General features: G+C 53.3%; 1 long non-coding RNA gene across 2 annotated transcripts; it reads left to right on the top strand.

Annotated features, from left to right (window-relative positions):
• Positions 1-7,865: 7,865 nt before the first annotated feature.
• On the top strand, positions 7,866-8,995 carry LOC130255958 (uncharacterized). Of its 2 annotated transcripts, none has more exons than XR_008841042.1 (3): positions 7,866-7,898; positions 8,107-8,289; positions 8,675-8,995. It is a non-coding gene; the product is annotated as an uncharacterized LOC130255958 (long non-coding RNA). The 2 variants fall into 2 exon arrangements; XR_008841041.1 differs by having other exon boundaries at positions 7,873-7,985.
• Positions 8,996-17,736: the final 8,741 nt, after the last annotated feature.

The raw sequence follows: 17,736 nt of genomic DNA on the forward strand, positions 1-17,736 counted from the left end.
TTGGGATCCGAACATCCCATCCCTGCGGGGATATTTGGGATCCGAGCATCCCTTCCCTGCGGGCATGTTTGGGATACGAGCATCCCTTCCCTGCGGGGATGTGCTCGGGATCTGAGCATCCCTTCCCTGCGGGGATGTTCGGGATCCGAGCATCCCTTCCCTGCGGGGATGTTCGGGATCCGAGCATCCCTTCCCTGCGGGGATGTTTAGGATACGAGCATCCCTTCCCTGCGGGGATATTTGGGATCCGAGCATCCCTTCCCTGCGGGGATATTTGGGATCCGAGCATCCCTTCTCTGCGGGGATGTGTTGGGGATCCGAGCATCCCTTCCCTGCAGGGCTGTGTTTGGGATACGAGCATCCCTTCCCTACGGGGATGTGTTCGGGATCCGAGCATCCCTTCCCTGCAGGGATATTTGAGATCTGAGCATCCCTTCCCTGCAGGGATGTGTTTGGGATCCGAGCATCCCTTCCCCGCGGGGATATTTGGGATCGGAGCATCCCTTCCCCCCGGGGATATTTGGGATCCGAGCATCCCTTCCCTGCAGGGATGTGTTCGGGATCCAAGCATCCCTTCCCCGCGGGGAGGCGGCGGGGCTGTGTTCGGGTCTGTGCAGCACGCCGGGCACGGCGGTGGGGCTCTGCCCCATCTGCCCGCCCGGCAGCGCGGCGGGGAGCTAATGAGGAGCAAGGTGAGAGGCAGGAGACAGCCTGACAAGGCTCTGGCTCCGCAAGCTGCCGGTGGGCAGCAGAAGGACGGCACCTGCCGCCCCTGCCCGGCAGCTCCAGCCTCATCATGAGGTTATTACGGGCCCGCTGCTTGACGGCCGCCACCAGCATCTCTCGCCTCCTCGTCCTCCCAATTCCCACTTGTGGCTGCGGGAAGGGATGGATGGTCCTGCCCTGGCGCTCGGGTTTGGCCCGGGATTCAGTGGGAGGGAAGGAGGGAAGGTTTGACCTTGCTCGCAGAGGATGCTCGCCGCCTGTCCGTCCCTGTTATTATCTCTTGAAGGCTGCTGGCCCGCTGCAGCCTGGTTTGACAGGGGGAGAAATCTCAGAGATAATTAAGTTCCTACAAGTTCTGTGGAAACAGGCAGGCGAGGGAAAGGGACGTGATGCAGGTGAGGGAGAGGGATGAGATGCAGGCTTCTTCTGCAGGCTGAGCCAGAAGCGGCGGCTGCATTGTTTGTGGGACCCGGATTGGGAAATCAGGAGTGGTGCTGAACAGGGGTTTTCCAGCGCGGGGTCTGCCGGGCGAAACGATGGCACTTTAGACAGGATGCCCAGGAGCAGAGAGACCCCAGTGCCTCCCGAAAAGGAACTCGTGGACAACGAAGGCGCACGAGCTCTTTAAAAATTCCTGAAGGATAAAAAGCCCATCTGTGTTGGTGCCAGCCCGGTGTGTGCCAGCCGTGTCTCTCTCTGCCTGCAGAGCACAGGTTCAGGGGCTCCGAGCGCTTGTCATCGTCCCGCCTCAACTAAGAGCAGCTGCAAGCGGCTTTGCCGAGCCCATCACCCCCAGCACGCTATTAATGATCGTATTAATTACTGATGCAGCACGAGGAGCCCGTGTGCTACCAGCTATCCAAAGATTTGCCAGGCAGGGCATGGAGCGGCTGCTGTCAGCATCAGGGAGGGACAGGAAGGTGCCAGCGCTCGGTGTCCCTGACCCCGCAGTGACCGTGGGGACGCAGTCCCGGGCACCCACGGAGGTGGCAGGTGGGCGGCAGGAGCTGCCCGTGGCCGGGCTGGCGAGCAGGGAGCGGCCGGCGCTCGCCCGCTCGGAGCAGCTGGCGCGGATGTCGCAGCCGATCACGTCGGGGAAGGAGGCGAGCGGCAAAGCGGTGACACCGCGGTGACACCTCGCTGACGGTGCCCTGCTGGCGAGGGGCAGATGTGGAGGCCGACACATGTTCAGCGCCGCTAATGAGTCGCCTCCGCTCAGCGCCCTGCCCCGCCGGGGTGGCACTGCCCGGGGTCCCTGCGAGCCACACCGGCGACAAACACCCAGCGCCACCTGGGTCACCCCTCCAGCACATTTAAAACATTTAATGGTTTGGGATGCTGCAGGAAAGGGGATGGGAAATCTCCCTTCTCACCCCCACACAGCCACAGCCGCCCTGTAAATCAGTGGGATTGTCCCTTGGCATCACCGTGGATTGGGGACACTCCGGGGGACAGGGACACGCCGCGCCTGTGCTTGCAGCTGTGCGGGGTCCAGACAGGCAGCAAAGGGCAATTGCCTGCTCCCTGGAAAGATCTGCACCTTCTAAAGTGCACACAAATTTTCCTTTGGGGCTGTTGTCCTGCTTGCTCTCAGCCATGTGCTGCTGCTCCGATTCACTTTGCCAGCCAGACCTCAAACACCCACCCAGACTGCTTTTCCCCGATTTCCCTGCTAGCCACATGAAAAAAATCCCAGGTCGAGAGTGCCACAATTCTGCTGAAACATGATGGGTTTTTTTTTAATGGGAATGTCTGAAATTCCTGACAATTTTCCCCCAGCCAGGAATATCTTGTGGGGTCACTCCAGCCCCGTTTTCCCTTCCCAGCCTATTCCCGGGCTCCCGAGGGGAAAGTGCTGCTGGGAAGGGAATGAAGAATTCCCTTCCTGCTCATCCCAGCTTTCCACCGAGGTTTTGCAGCAAACCCTGGTGGCGACCTGGCTTCGGGAAGGGAGGATCAGGGAGCAGCCATCACCTTTGGGAATGTCCTTGGGCCGGATCGCCATCCATCCCCAAAGCACCACAGTGCCTGGCGTGTCCCCAAGGGCTGGGGGCAGCAGCTGGGACCCCACAGCTGGCTGGGGACCCCACAGCTGGCTGGAAGCCTCTGCGGGGCTGCTCAGGCTGCCCTGCTCCTCTCTGCAGGCAGAAGCCTCCATCTCGTGGCCGAGTCCCGAACGACAGACTGGGGACAAGGAGCAATGGGACCTGTGGGGCACAGGAGAAGCATCCCCCAAACCCACAGCCCTGCTGTTCATCACTGACCACAGAATTAACTTTTCCCCACTGTGAATCCAGCTGGATTTTTTTTACTTATCACTCTTGATCTCCTCTCTGCATGCATTATTTCAGCAGTCAGAAGTTTTCCAGAAGTTAACAGGGCTTTATTTTTATTTTTTTTCCTCACAATTTTTATTTCTGAAGCCAGGTTCAAGGCAGCCAAGGAGGCAGCAGGGTAAGATTAGGCATCCTTGGGGTGAGGGATGAGAGAGGGGATCTCCCCCAGCCCTGGTTTCCACCCCCTTGGGCTCTGCTGGCTCCACCAGGAGCAGGGCTGTGCCAGGGCAGGATTTTTCCATCATGTTCACCCTGTAACATTCCTGCTGCCTCATCCCTTAAACATGGAGGGAGTGGGATGCTCATCCCAGGAGAGCCTGTGTGCCTCAGTTTCCCTGTTTAAAACCAGCTCCTTCTGCCTTTGCTTCTCTCCCAGCCTGACCCTCCTTCCACCCCCTTTAATCAACACAGGGACCAGCTCTGCCCCACAGCATCCAGCAGCTTTGCCACCTAAAATCTTCAGCTCACTTCCCTAAAGAGAAAAATGTCAAACCAACAGCATTCCCCTCCAGCTTCTTTCTTTCCACTTCCCAAAAATTAAAATCTTACTTCAGCATCAGCACAAGATGTTTTTACCCCCCACTTCAAAAATTCCACAAGAAAATAGAAATATTTTCAAGACACCCCAGGACAGAGAATGGGGTAGGGAGAAGATTTCATCTGGTGCATCCTTTGCTTCCTGCCCTGTGGGATAAAAGTCCCAGCAAAAGTGACAAAGACTCATAAATTCTGCAGAACAATTTAGCTCTTTCTGGAAAAAAAATCTGGTTGTTCCCTGAAGTGGGACTGAGAGCTGGGTGTGATGCTGGGTAAAGAAAGTTTCTGTGAATGTCTGTCTCTTAATTAATATTAATACCTCTCCAGCTTTTTATCTCTGCTTTAAATAAAAAGAATCCAGCTATGGCAGAGTTCCCACTGCATTAAGAATCCCATGAAAGCAGAGTGATGGATGCTTTGGAAGATGGCTCTCATTAATGCCTAATCCTGCCCATCAGCCCCACTTGTCCCTGACACTTGGAGCTTGTTCACCATTTTCTGCAATGCTTTTCAGGCACTTCTGGACCTGAGGGCAGGGGGGGAATGGCACAGCCTCCTCTCCTTGCCCTCGGGTGACAGTGCAAACAACAGCATGGAAAAGTGGTTTCTGGTTTGGCTGCCTCTCCTTCCAGCTGCCTGGCCCACCTTTATTTTTAAAAAGTGCCTTCCAGGCAAAGCCAGAGCTTGCTGGAGGTAAAATATTCCCGTTTCTTTATAATTTTGTGTCTATAATTTTGAAGGCCATGTGTGCAGCAGCTGTTCCTGGGTGCAGAGCCCTGTGGGGCTGTGGAATTGAGGGCCTGTAGCTGCTGCCTCCTCTTGCTGCTCTGCTGTTGGTCAAGGGCAATCAATGTGGGCACCTTTTGGAAAGTGTCAGCTCCTGGATTCGTGTGTATTTTTGAAATAAAGTCACCTTAGTGCTTGTGGAAAATGCAATAGGTTTTGAGGCTAGAAAGAAACAAGAAGGGGGTTTGGTCTCCATGGGGTTACAGCTAGAAAACGCAGTGAAAGGGCCTTTTTTATGCCATGGCAAAGCAGAGGAAGGCTTGTCCTGCTCCTCCCTAGTGTTTGTGGCAGCTCCTTGCCACCATCCACCTCTGCAGTGAGCTTCTGCTTTTTACAGTGAAAAATTCCTGCACTGAACACTGCTTTTCCTAGTTTACATCCAGTCTCAGTGCTAATTGAGGATGTGGCTGGTGACACCAGCAGTAGGATGCTCATCCTTCTGCTCCCAGTCCTCACAGGGAGGTCACAGATCCCTGCCAAGCCAATCCCCCCGGGAAAAACAGGCTTGTGGAAATGCAGAATCCCTGCTGGGAGCAGCTCCCTGAGCTCTTGAGCACCTTCTGCAGCCTTGTGGGATGAGCAGCTCCTGGGTCCTCCTGGACGAGGAAACCCACAACACCCAAACCCACAACATCCAAACCCACAACACCCAAACCCACAACACCCAAACCCACAACACCCAAACCCACAACACCCAGCCCCATAAACTCTATTTGGGCTGAGAATAACGGGTGAAGCGGGTTTTTTTGGCAGATGGATGCTGTGGTGAGCCTGCCGGGCAGGCAGGGGATGCGGAGCAGCCACTTCAGCCTGTTTTCCACTAGAGGTAGCTGGAGCCCCGCACATCCCGCCCGGCAGAGCCGGGATCTTCGGCACATTCATTGCCAGCCCCAAATCAGGATTAACCTGCCATTAAAGCCGCACATCCAGCTCAGGAGGGGCTCGCCCTGCAGCTCTTCCTGCCCTCTCCCATGCCCTGCGCCTCCCCAGCTGTGTCAGCGCCTTTCCCGCTGGAAAATCCCGGAGTTCGGGGGTTTTTGGAAAAGCAGAGGCGGACGCACCCCCCCGCCGCTGCTGCAGCTCATCACGCAGCCTTGGGGACAGATGTGTGTGCGAGGGAAAGGAAAACTGCTCCGAGCTGTTTATTCTGCAGAGGAGGAATAGCAGAGTGATTTAAGACCCTTTTTAATTTTTTTTTTTTCTCCTCTTTTTTTGCCCCTCTAGTAGGTTCAAGATGAATATTGCCAGCTGACTCTGTAGCTGCTGTTTTTGGAAGGCATCACCCATCCAGCCCAGGGGGGTGCTGGGACCCTTCTGGCTGATTCTTGGTGCAAATGCATTTTTGAGAGTCTTTTTTTTTTTTTTTTTTCTTTTTGGAGGAGAAGGAGTATAACAAATAGAGCAGGTACTCCTGGGGAGCTGCAATAAGCCTGCAAAGCGAGAAGGGAAAGAAGGTCAGAAGGAGTGAGGATTATCTGCCTTCCCCATTCCCAAAGGGATTTTAGCCCTGACTTTTAATAACAGCCAGGAAAGAGGCAGACTTCACTCTTACCCAGAGGAAAAGGCCCTAATAGAAGAAAGGATCAGCTAGGAAAAGCCCTTTTATCTGGCTTTCCATCCTCACAGACACTGTTGTTCCAGGGGCTGCCTGGACAATGAGTGGGGCTGGCACAGGGAACGCTCCTGTCACCAGCCTGGCCTTGGTTTGCTGATGGTGATGGTGTGATTTCCCTGGGCAAGGTGCACAGCTCTGTGGGACATGCATGGGATGGAGAGGGAGCCCTTGGGCCCCTCTCTGTGGCCACCACATCGCCCAGCCCATGCATGTGTGTGTCCAAATAATGAGTTCCCCTTGGCGCTGGGGAGGAATAAATTTGGGGTGCATGGCTGCACCCCCACAGAAGTGTCCCAAGCCTGCAGCACACCACATCAAGGAGCTCCTGGTGATATTTCCCTGATGATATTTCCCTGATGATATTTCCCTGATGATATTTCTGGCCACCAAGTGCCACTCTCCTTTGGCCTGGCCAAAGCCACCATGGTGCTCCAGGCTCAGGAATGGAACTGGGTGAGGACTGGCACCTCCTGGTGTTCCAGCCTAACCCCTAAACTGCTTGGAGATGTGTAAATGTGGTAACTGCACCACCTAATTAGTGGCTTGTCCTTGTTTTCTTCTGTCTTCACTCAGAGCCAGGATTAAAAACAAGAAGGAGATGAATTTCTCATTCTTGGGCTTGGTTGTTTATTAAATTTTATTTAAAGTACAGAGAGTTCTGCAGCACTTCTAGCTACCAGTGAAAAATGAGAAAAATGGAGGTGAATTCAGCTAGTTACAAGGTATTTTAAAGTCAAACAGTCCAATAAAGAGCTAACACCTGTATTATTTATACTTTTGACCCAATAACCAAACTCCTGTGACCTGCAGTGCAGCACTGTCTGTCCAGCCAGAAACTGGTACCTGAAAGCATGAAGAAGGAAGAAGACAGAAAGAGACAACACCCAAAATCCTCCATCTTGTCCCATACCTATTACTATATTCTAAAAGTCCCAAATTCCAAACCCTTCACTGTGTGAAATCACACAATTCTATTTAACTACACACTGGTGATTTTAACTCTGTAACTCAAATTTGGAAGCCTTCAGGTCAAAAGCAATGCTCTCCAGGGAGTCAGTGCCAGAAAGCTCAAAATTCCCAGGGTTCTGGGTTCTGTGGGAGCAGTGGAGGACGGGCAGGCAGGAGCTTTGACAGATGGAGACTGTTAATATTGAACACATAATTATGCTGGCCAAGGCCGAGAGTCCTTCCCTGTGTGTGGAGGGCATCAATATTAAGGTGAGTTACTAAATGTGTCTCAGAGGTGAACTCAAAGACGTTTGGGAGGTCCAGGGCTGAGTTTTGGGACTCTGCTGTGCTGTGGGAAGAGAAGAGAAGAGAAGAGAAGAGAAGAGAAGAGAAGAGAAGAGAAGAGAAGAGAAGAGAAGAGAAGAGAAGAGAAGAGAAGAGAAGAGAAGAGAAGAGAAGAGAAGAGAAGAGAAGAGAAGAGAAGAGAAGAGAAGAGAAGAGAAGAGAAGAGAAGAGAAGAGAAGAGAAGAGAAGAGAAGAGAAGAGAAGAGAAGAGAAGAGAAGAGAAGAGAAGAGAAGAGAAGAGAAGAGAGGAGCAGCACTCCCTGAGCCTCTGGAGCTGTCCCTGTGTTTGACACTCAGCAGAGGAGGCAGGCACAGCCACCCTGTGCTGCCAAGCTCAGCCTTTCTGAGATCAGGGGATCAGCCTAAAATGCTTATTTTTAAACACTGCATGGCATAAGTGAACCGAGCTAATTAAAATAAATCCTCCCAGGGCTGGGGCTTTTAGGGTGCTTGGCTTCCCTCCAAGGCACCTGGAAACTTTGTTGTGGTTACCATCTGACACCTAAGCTCTCAGTTCCCAGAGCTGGGGATTTAAAAGGCATTTCAGGTGCCCCAGGGTGAAGCTGGGCAACCTGGAAATTGTGCTGGGAGCTCCCAGCTCCCTAGTGAGAACTTTTTTCTTATATTTATGGAGGAAAAGGAGTAATTTCTTTCTATCAAAAATGAATGAAAACCTGAAAAATCTCTACCAGGTTTTATTTATTGCCTCATCTATTAAAATAGCCACATATCTATTCAAGTGTGGGGGCTGTACTTTATCTTACCTTTTCCATGAGTCACGGAATAATTTTTTTTTTAAATTTTTTTTCCCAGGGAAAAGATACTGCTGAGTTTCTCACTAAAGGAAAATGTCCTGGAGGACGCCAAGGGCAGGACTTTTCACTGCAGCAGCTGAGCAACACCATCATCCTCCTGACACTGGCATCCCACAGCCCTGGTCTCATGGACCATTCCCAGGGTTTTCCTCAGCCCTAGACCAGGAGCCACCCACTGCTGGTGAGTTCAGGTTGGAGATGCTCTGGGGTCCCTGGGACATCAGCAGATGTGTCTGTGCTGGACCTCTGGGTGGGCTGGTGGGCTGGTTCTAGCAGGTTTGGACATTTGTGTCTGTGTGCTGTGTGCTGTGGTACGGGGGACACACACACACACAACCTCCTGCACCTTTTCTGCTTTGCATTCAGTGAAAACTGCTCTCATCAGGCACAAACTCCAAGTTTCTGCCAAGCCAGCCCAGTGCAGCAGCTGAGCTGTTTGTGCTGGAAGGGACATGCTTTGCTGTTTGAGCACCAGGTGCCCCAAAATATGTTAATCCAAGCCCCAGAACACCAACCCCCTCCACTCCTTTTCTCGCCTTGTCTCACACTGAATTGCAAACTCACAGCAGGGGAGGAGATTGAACCTGCTGCCCATGGTCATACCCCTGAATGTGACTTCAGCCAGGACTCAGCCACACTCCTCTGCTGCACCTGGGCTGTCCACTGTCCCCAGGAGCCATCACACCCAGCAGATGTCACAGGCTGGTGGCACCTGCCGAAAAACCCGTCCTGGGCTGAGCCAGGAACCCTGGCAGTGCTCAGTGCAGGGGGAGCAGGGAGGGGCAGCCCCCAGGTTCCTTCTGTGGGAATTCCCTGCCTGGGCCCACCTTCCCAGCCCTCACCACAAACTGGCAGGGACACCTCAGTGAGGGGGACCAGCAGGTTTAATAAACTGGAGTCAACTCTATTAGAAGTTATCCATAATGATGCAAATTCTGTTTGCCAGGCTTGATGACACCCACGGTCTTTTCTGGTACAGCAAGTGCCAGTTTCAAAACAGCTGCCAAGGCCCTGTGACACTTCAGGGAACTTGTACCTTTTCCCATAATATGGGGCTAGTTTTAACTTTCTAGAGTATTTTTTCTGGTTTTAATCAAGCTGAGGACAGCTCTGGCCACAGGCACTGCTGGAGCCAGTGAGCAAGTGGGGCTGGAGGAGAGCCAGGGTCCCCGCTCATGGAGACTTTATTCCTTGGAGGGGAGGCAAAAGCCACCACCCTGTTGACATTTTTGTGCCCATCCCAGTGGGATAAGCAGCACTTTCTCCTGCTGTGGGTGTTTTCCCGTGGGAGCCCCACTCTGGCCCCATAAGCCTCAGTTGTCCCCCACCCCATTCCTCGCCACAGCTCAGAAAAAGCTTTATTTATACTCATTTAGCTGCTTGCCTCCTCCCTAATTGAAATCATTAACCTTCTCGCTTAATGAAGAAGAGGACCGGGGGTGCTGGGAGTGCCAGACTCCCTCGACCGGCTCAAAAAAACAGTGATTTTGAATTTGGCCACGGGGAGCTAAAAGAAGGGGAAAAAAACTAAAAAAAAAAAAAAAGGAAATAAAACAAACAAAAAAAACCCTGAACAACTGCGCCGTGGTCGGGGGCTGGCGGGGCTGACGCCAGCATTTCATCTCGGCGGAGAAGTCATCGGCTCTGACCACGGGGAGGGCTTTGCCCGCCAGCTCCCACTTTGCTCCCCTATATTTAGCCCATTATGAATATGGAAGAGCGTTGAAAATGATTCGCGCAGACATCGCTCTGTCCGGCCGAATAACGTCAAGGCGGCGGCGGGGAGCGGGGGCCGCTCGCCCCGCCGGGGTGGGGATGGGGCTGGGGTCCCTGCACGGGGAGAAACCTCGCTGCTGGCCGGGGGGACCCTCTGCGGGTGTTTGCGGGGTGTTTTGGGTGGGATGCGGGCCGGGCAGCTCGGCAGGGTGATGCTCCCCCCGCCCAGCGCTGCCCGCGGTCTCAGCTGGCGTGGGAAGGGGCACAGCTGCGCTCTCCAAGGGCACCTCCCGGCCACCCCCGGCCACCCCCGGCAGCTGGGCACGGCCTCACCCAGGCCTGGGACCCGCTCTGCGCCCTCCTCTGCAGCGCCGGGGCCGGGATGCTGCGGTCCCGCCGCGCTCCGGTCCCCGCGATGTCCCCGCGGTGTCCCCCCGGTGTCCCCTCCCTGGCACCACACGGCTGCACCTCGGCCTTGCTTTGCCAGCACTAATCACCTTCCAGGTCGGGACACTCTCCCTCTTTTTTTTTTTTTTTTTTTTTTGGGAGCTCAAACCTGCCCCCCAAAAAATCATTTTCGGGCGTCCTTCTGTTCCAGAGCAGACGTGCTGCATCCGCACCTCTGCACCCGCTGCTTTCCTCTCCTTTTGCATCGCTCCATCCCAAAAGATGGAAACCCATGTGGGGCAAACCTCCCCACCCCGTAACAGCCCCTCGAAGAGCACTTTGTTCAAAAGACCACGGTGGCTTTTGGGCATAGCAGAGAAAAGAGGGAAAACAGCTTTATTGGAGCCGCTAATGAAATGTCATTTGCAATTCGCTTCCATCGCTGTGGCGGGGCGGGTCTGCAGCACCCCCGGCTTGCAGCGGCTCACGCAGAGGGGTGCTGCTTTGGAGGGGGTTTTGGGAAGGGGGGGCGTGCACAAAGCATCAAAATACGAACCACAGAACTCGGGGTTCTGGTGTGTGCCGGGGGTGCTGCGGCCAGGTGAGGTGGCTCAGCAGAGACCTGGCAGAGGAACACGCCTTTCCTGTGGGGTCTGACCCCAGAAATACCCCCGGATTTTGTTTTTCTGCTTATCACACATCTACATCCCTCACATTTCTCATGGGCGGCCAGCAGAGCCCAGCTGCCTCCTCGACCCCCGCAAGGCTCAGTGATGCAGCTCAGGTCCTCTTCTCCATCCTCCCCCCTCTACCTGCCCCCTCCCCGCTCCTCCACCCCTTCCCAGTTTCTGAGTGATCCTCTGCAGTCGTGAGCAGGTTTAACTAATCTTTCTGTCAGTGGGGTACTTTATGGAAATTGAAAACTAATTAACGTTCATCTCAGCAGCTAATCGCATAAAAGCCCCACTGCCTGGGCCTCCCTGGTCTTAAAATAATAACGGCACAGGAGCAGGGAATATCTTGATGAAGCCCACCAGGATGGGATGTTCCCAAGGAGAGAGCATCCGGGATGGCCCTGAAAACCGCACAGCCAGGGCAGGGTCACCTTCTGCTGGCTCCATCTGGCCCATCCTACAGCCCTTCCCTCTGGCTACCTCGAGAGGTGGGCGAAGGGCGTTCCGGGGGTTTGTTTTTTTTTTTGGCAGGGCGGTGGGGCCGTGTGGTCAGAGCTGCTGCCGCCCGCAGTGACTCACTCGGCTTTAATTGCTCCCTGAAGTGGCGGGCTGCTGGCGGCGCCGCATCAGAGATGTCACGTTATAGTCATGCGTGAAGAGCTAATGGTCAAGGGTGACACCACCAACAAAACATCCTCGGGGGAGCTGTCACTGGTGGGCAGGATCAAAGGGCAGGGCAGCGGCCGAGGGTTGCAGAGGCAGGTGCCCGGCACAGGGGCGGTGGCGGCGCTCCCGGGGCTCCGGGCAGCAAATCATCCTGCCACAGCAGGGGCAGCGCTGGGCCGAGGGTGCTGCTCCACCTCGGGAACCCTGGAGAGGATTGTCCTCGGCTTTGGGGGTTTATTCTGGCGTGCTTGGGTGTCATCAGAGCGGTGTGAGCTCCGCAGTGCCCTGTGCTGAAGGGGTGTAACAAACCAGGATGTGGGGGTGGATCTCGGATGTGCAGCCATGGGGGTACCAACCCCATGGGGAAGGGAAGGGAAGGGAAGGGAAGGGAAGGGAAGGGAAGGGAAGGGAAGGGAAGGGAAGGGAAGGGAAGGGAAGGGAAGGGAAGGGAAGGGAAGGGAAGGGAAGGGAAGGGAAGGGAAGGGGTGGATGAGACCCCAGCCTCACCAGTCCAAGAGATTAAGTGTTTTAGCACCTGGGGTTGATTTTTGGGTGCTGCCAACAGCACAGGCCCCTTTGCTGACTGCACCACGCCGAGAGTGGCAGGGTGCAAGGTGCCCTTTCCTGCTGCTCCTGTCCCCAGGGGCCAGGCTGCTCCTCTGCTTTGCAGCAGTGCCAGGCTGTCCTGGTCTGCATTTGGCTCCGTGCTCCAGCTTCCAGCTGCTTCCCAGCACATCGCACTGGGCACAGCGGGGAGAGCTGGGGCATCACCTCCCTGCCCTCCAGCAGCAGGGGTGCGGGAGAAGGGAAGGCCGAGCAGGGTGGCCAGGAGCCCAGGGAGCAGCAGAGCCGGCCGGGAAGCGCGGCGAGGGAGGGAGAGTTATTGCCGCAGTCACACGGCAGCGATCGCCTCCCAACAAAAGGCAGCGTCTGCACAGCCGGCAGAGCCCGGGGGCAGGGACAGCCCGGCTGAGCTCGGCAGGACGGGCAGCAGACAGGCCGGAGCCCTGATCTCCGCGGACAGGTGTGCCCCGCACCTGGGGGGACCCCGGGGTGCTCCCCACCAGCCTCCAGCCGCTGTCAGCCCCAAAGCCCGGGCGGGTTCTGTCCCCCCAGCACCCGTCAGGCTGCCAGGTCCCTGACAGGAGACAAAGGCTGCAGTGCTGTGAGTGCCCGTGCCCAGGCTGGTGCTGGAGTTGGGATGTATCCCTGCACAGCATGGCTTTGCAGGCACGCCTGGCAGCCAGGGCTCAGCGAGGAGCCTGCCTGTGCTAACCAGGGGTGGAAATGGGTGATGGCACTAAAGACACGGGGGCTGGGCTGGGGTCTCACCCTGAGGCCACGGCTCAGGATCTGCTGGCTGTGTCACAGAATCATGGAGTGGCTTGGGCTGGAAGGGGCATTAAAGATCACCTGGCTCCAACACCCCTGCCACCAGCAGGACACCTTCCACTGGACCAGGCAGCTCCAACTCCATCCAATTTGGCCATGAACCCTTCCAGGGATGGGGCACCAACAGCTTCTCTGTGCCAGGGCCTCACCACCCTTACAGGGAAGAATTTTTTCCACATATCTAATCAAAACCTTCTGTCAGTTCAAAACCTGCTGTCACTAAGGATGAGAGCTATCCCTGGAGCCTGAAGCACCAACGTGAGCAGCAGCAGCTCTGGAACACTGGGACCCAAGGGTGATGTGCCTGTGCTGCCTCTTGCCCTGGGAGTGAAGCTTTCTGAGGGAATCCGTGAGAAACCACCTGCAGACAAGCAGAAATGACCTCCTAGCTTGGCTTCTGCTCTCTGTGTTTAAACTGGCCCAAATTCACCTTGGGGAGGTGTTGGGGGTGTCAGGAGAAGCCTCATCACCCCCATGCTCAGCTCCCCACAGAGTGCTGAGAGGAGTAAGTGGCCAGGACTAAATGAAGGGGAGGGGCTGTTTGTGTCAGTAAATGTCAGAAAGCAAAAAACAAGCAGGACTTTAGAGCCAATTAAGTTTGTATAATGTGAGGGAAGTGCTGGTTAAAGGCATGGCAGCAGCTGAGCTGTATATCCATTTATTTCAAGGCACTTTTCCATGGGAGCAGAGTACATGCATATCATTAGCACCAAATATCTCTAATAAGGCTGTCTCCACTAATAAGCAAAAAAATAGCTTAATTATTTTGTTTTTCATTGAGGCAGGGTGGCTCCTTGGATGCCTTCTCCTCCAGTTGCACTTTGTGAAGCCCAGGCTCTGTTGTGACATCCAGAGGGAGGTGTCAGATGCCACCCTGGGACACCAGGGGACATCACCTCTCACTGCCTGTGAAGAGGGGGATGGAGGAACCAGACTGAGGCTGCAGATTGTGCCTGTCCCTCCTCATTTCCCCCTGTGTGTGACCAAAATTGATTTATCAGAGCCCCCCTTTGGCAGTGGGCAGTTGGGAGCCAAGGCTGCCCTCACAAACCTCTCAGGTTAATTAATTGCCATCAAATAACCTGCGTGGCCATAGCTGGGGCAGCAGCTTCACCTTCAGCATGGCTCATCCCTGAGGTGCCAGGATCCCAAATGCAGCCCTGGAGAGGTGGGAGAGGAGGGGTCTCACTAGGAGAGAGGGGGGGTCTTGGTTGGAAAGGAAGGGATCTCAATAAGAGAGGAGATCTTGATAGAAGGGGGGGTCAATAGGAAAGAGGGGTCAACAGGAGAGGGGGGGTCTCAGTAAAAGAGTGTCCTGGTTTGAGGGACAGGTGTCTGTAAAGGCAGGAGCTTCTCTTTGAAATGGGGAATGTAAACCCCCTCCCTCAAAATTATTATTATAATTTTGAAATTAAGGGGCTCTCAGGCAAAGATATGGGAATAGGAATAACAGTTCTTTACTAGGAAAATTAAAATAGAAATACAGTATTACACAGAACAATCCCAAACCCCTGCCAGAGTCAGAATCCAAGCTGACACCCGTCAGTCAGTCAGGGTGTTGGCACAGTCCCATTCAATGGTGGCTGCATCCTCCTGCAGGGGCAGATGTGGTTCAGCTGGAGCAGTGCTCCTGGAGAAGGTGCAGTTTTCCTCTGAAGGTGCAGGGATGATGTGGAAAGGTCTGGCTTTCCTCTGGAATGCAGTGGAAAGAAGGTCCCTTGGTGTCCAAAATCTCAGTTTTTATCTGGGTAGGAAAGGCTTGGCTGCTCCCCTGGCTGGAGCATCTCCCAGTGGGATGATGGAATTTTATCAGTCATGCAGTGGGACTGAATGGGCCAGCAGCAGATGATATCTTCCTGGAGGGAGGATGGGCTGTGGGAAAGATAAAGATGATTGCCCAGCTGGTTTAAAGCTGGCCCATGAGCAGATAATATGTGCCAGGAGATCAGGGTCACTGCCCCACCCGGCTCAGCAGATGGGACAGAATACACATTGCTGGCCACATCAACCCAACAGAGAAAGGAGGAGTCTTGATAGAGACTCAGCCTTGGTAGAGGTGGGTGTTGATAGGGGAGAGGGTCTTGTGAGGAGAGGAGGGGTCCCAGTGGGGGCATCTCAGTCAGAGAGGGGTCTGGGCAGGGTCTCCCTAGCAGGGCCCTTCCCTAGCTGGGAAAGGTGTTCCATGAAACACCTGCTGAGGACGAGTTTTGGGGCTGCTCCATGGGATTTACCCATGGAACCCCCCAGCCAGGCTCTGGAAATGCTGCAAACCACAGACACCGACCTGAGGAGCTGAAATTCCCGGTGTTTTGCCACATCTCCCAGGCAGGAAAAGCCCCGGGATCTGCTGGAACAGATGCTGCTGCGCCATAATAAAAGGTCAAATATTTTAATAAGCATTAGCCACAGGTTGAAGGTAAAACGAGCTGCTTGCTTTCATTCTTTCATTCTCCCCTCCACCCTTTTTTTTTTTTTTTTTTTTTTTTTTTTGTATGCAAATGAACTGGAAGCTTATTAACGAGATGAGAGGCTGGAGCCTAATTAGCAGCAGGACAAGGGAGCTGCGCTGGAGCTGAGTCAGCGAGTGCGGGAATCGCCGGCGCGGTCCCTGCCAAATCGCCCCCAAACCAGGAGAATTTTGGCAAAACCCACTTGGTTTGAAAGGGTCGGGGGAGATCGGCTTCATTTTGGGGTCTTGTCTGGATTCCACTCGCGTGGGTCGCCCCAAAGCCGCCGTCCTGACTTTATTCTCCATTCTGGGTGCGTCGCAGCTGGGATTTTGCACTTTCCGAGCATCCCTGGAATATTTGGGGGCAGTGCCACCAAGGCAGGATGGAGCAGCACTGAGATATCTGTGGCACGGGGCTGGGCTGCTTCAGCCCCTGGGGAATTTTATTTGATTCCGATTACGTCTCTTTCCTTTGCATTCTAAACAATCAGTTTCCCCAGAAAACGCTGGGAAGAAAACAAAGGGGAAAAAGACAACCAACCAAACAAAAAAAACAACACAACGAAAATTAGGGAAACTTTTTTTTTCTTTTAAAAGGATCTTTATTTTCTCCCATCCTTTTTGCTGCCACTTTTTCTCCGCTCTGGAGGTTCCTGGGAGCAGAGGAAGGACTGGGGCACACGGGGGGACGGGCGAGCCAATAAACCCCGATTGTAATTTGCACCTTCGGAGGCGCCAGCAGCCGAGCGGCCCCAGCCTTCATTTGCATTTTTAATTAGCTGGGCTCTCCCTGCGCCCCTCAGCTGCCCTGCCTGGGGTCAGCGGTGGCTGCAGGCGACGGGATTGGGGCTGCGCGAAGAATTTTGGTGGCCCAGAGGATGGGCGAGCTGGGAAGGCAGTGATGACATTCCTTTTTTTTTTTTTTTTTTTTTTTTTTTTTTTTTTTTTTTTTTTCTTCCCGTTTTTTGTTATATTTTTCTTCTGCTTCAGCTCGGTCCAGCCCTGCCTTGTGCCATCCATCTGTCCCCCTCCTCTGGGTTTCTTCCCCCCCCACACCTCTATCCCTGGTTTCCCTCTTCCCACGCAACCCCCGGCTCTGCCAGCACACCGAGAGGTGCCACAATCCCCCTGCAAATCTGTTAAAACTCTACCTCATTAGCAATAATTAAAAGGTGTAGAACACATTCTCAACAGCCCATGCCCGGGAGGGTGGAAAATTTTATTTTGTTTTATTTTATTTTATTTTATTTTATTTTATTTTATTTTATTTTATTTTATTTTATTTTATTCTATTCTATTCTATTCTATTTTATTCGAATTTTATTTTATTCTATTCTATATTGTTCCATTCTATTCTACTTTTATTCTATTTTATTCTATTTTTATTTTATTTTATTCTATTCTATTTTATTCCATTCCATTATATTTCTATTCTATTCTATTCTATTCTATTCTATTCTATTCTATTCTATTCTATTATTTTATTTTATTATTTTGGTTTGGGTTTTATTTTGTTGAATTTAAATTTATCTTACATTCATTTCCTATTACCTGTATTTTTTAATCTTTATTTTTTTATCTTACCATATCTTTTATTCTTTTCTTTTACCGCGTTGTGATTTTATTTAATTTCATTATATTTTATTAAACTTTTAAAATTTTATTTTATTTTTCGGGCCCCCCCACCCCATCCCCGCGGTGCTGGCAGAGGAGGGACGTGGTGACAGCCACCCCCTCCCACCCCCCCGAGCAGGGTAGGGGGGTGCTGCCCGCATCCAAGGCACAATAAAATATTTTACTACAAAGCAGAATTACTCCAAAGACTGATGGGCTGACTTGTGAGACCCACTCACATTTATGGAGGTCGTAAGTTATAGACTCCCGGTGAACTGGAGGAAAACATAACCCTGGCCTTTTATAGGCGAAACTTCTGCCGTATATTAAATTCTGCTGCCGGCGGACGGGGCTTTACTGCCAGCTGTAACTTTAACACCTCCAGCCCCTCGGTTAGGAGGCGAGGATTATTAATAATGTGGGTGTGGGTCCCCAGCCCGCTCTGCTTGCCACCAAACCGCCGCTGCTCACCTGGAGCCTCCTGAATTTTGGGAATTTTGGGAATTTTGTGGGGCTCGGGGCGGGTTTTGTGCCTTTTTTTTCCCCCCCTGGCAGTTTTCGCGTCTAAAATATCGCAGTGCGAAATGGGAAAGTGCAGGAGCTGCACCTCTGGGTTTGCTGAATTTGGTTGCCCAAAATCAGGGGAATAGAGGGAAAAAAAAATAGTAAAATCCTAGGGATGAGTGGCAGGGGGAGAAGGGAAAAAATGAGGATGCAGGGAGGGGGATGG

Source organism: Oenanthe melanoleuca, chromosome 8 (genome assembly GCF_029582105.1).
Source record: "Oenanthe melanoleuca isolate GR-GAL-2019-014 chromosome 8, OMel1.0, whole genome shotgun sequence".
In the NCBI taxonomy this organism is placed as follows: Eukaryota; Metazoa; Chordata; class Aves; order Passeriformes; family Muscicapidae; genus Oenanthe; species Oenanthe melanoleuca.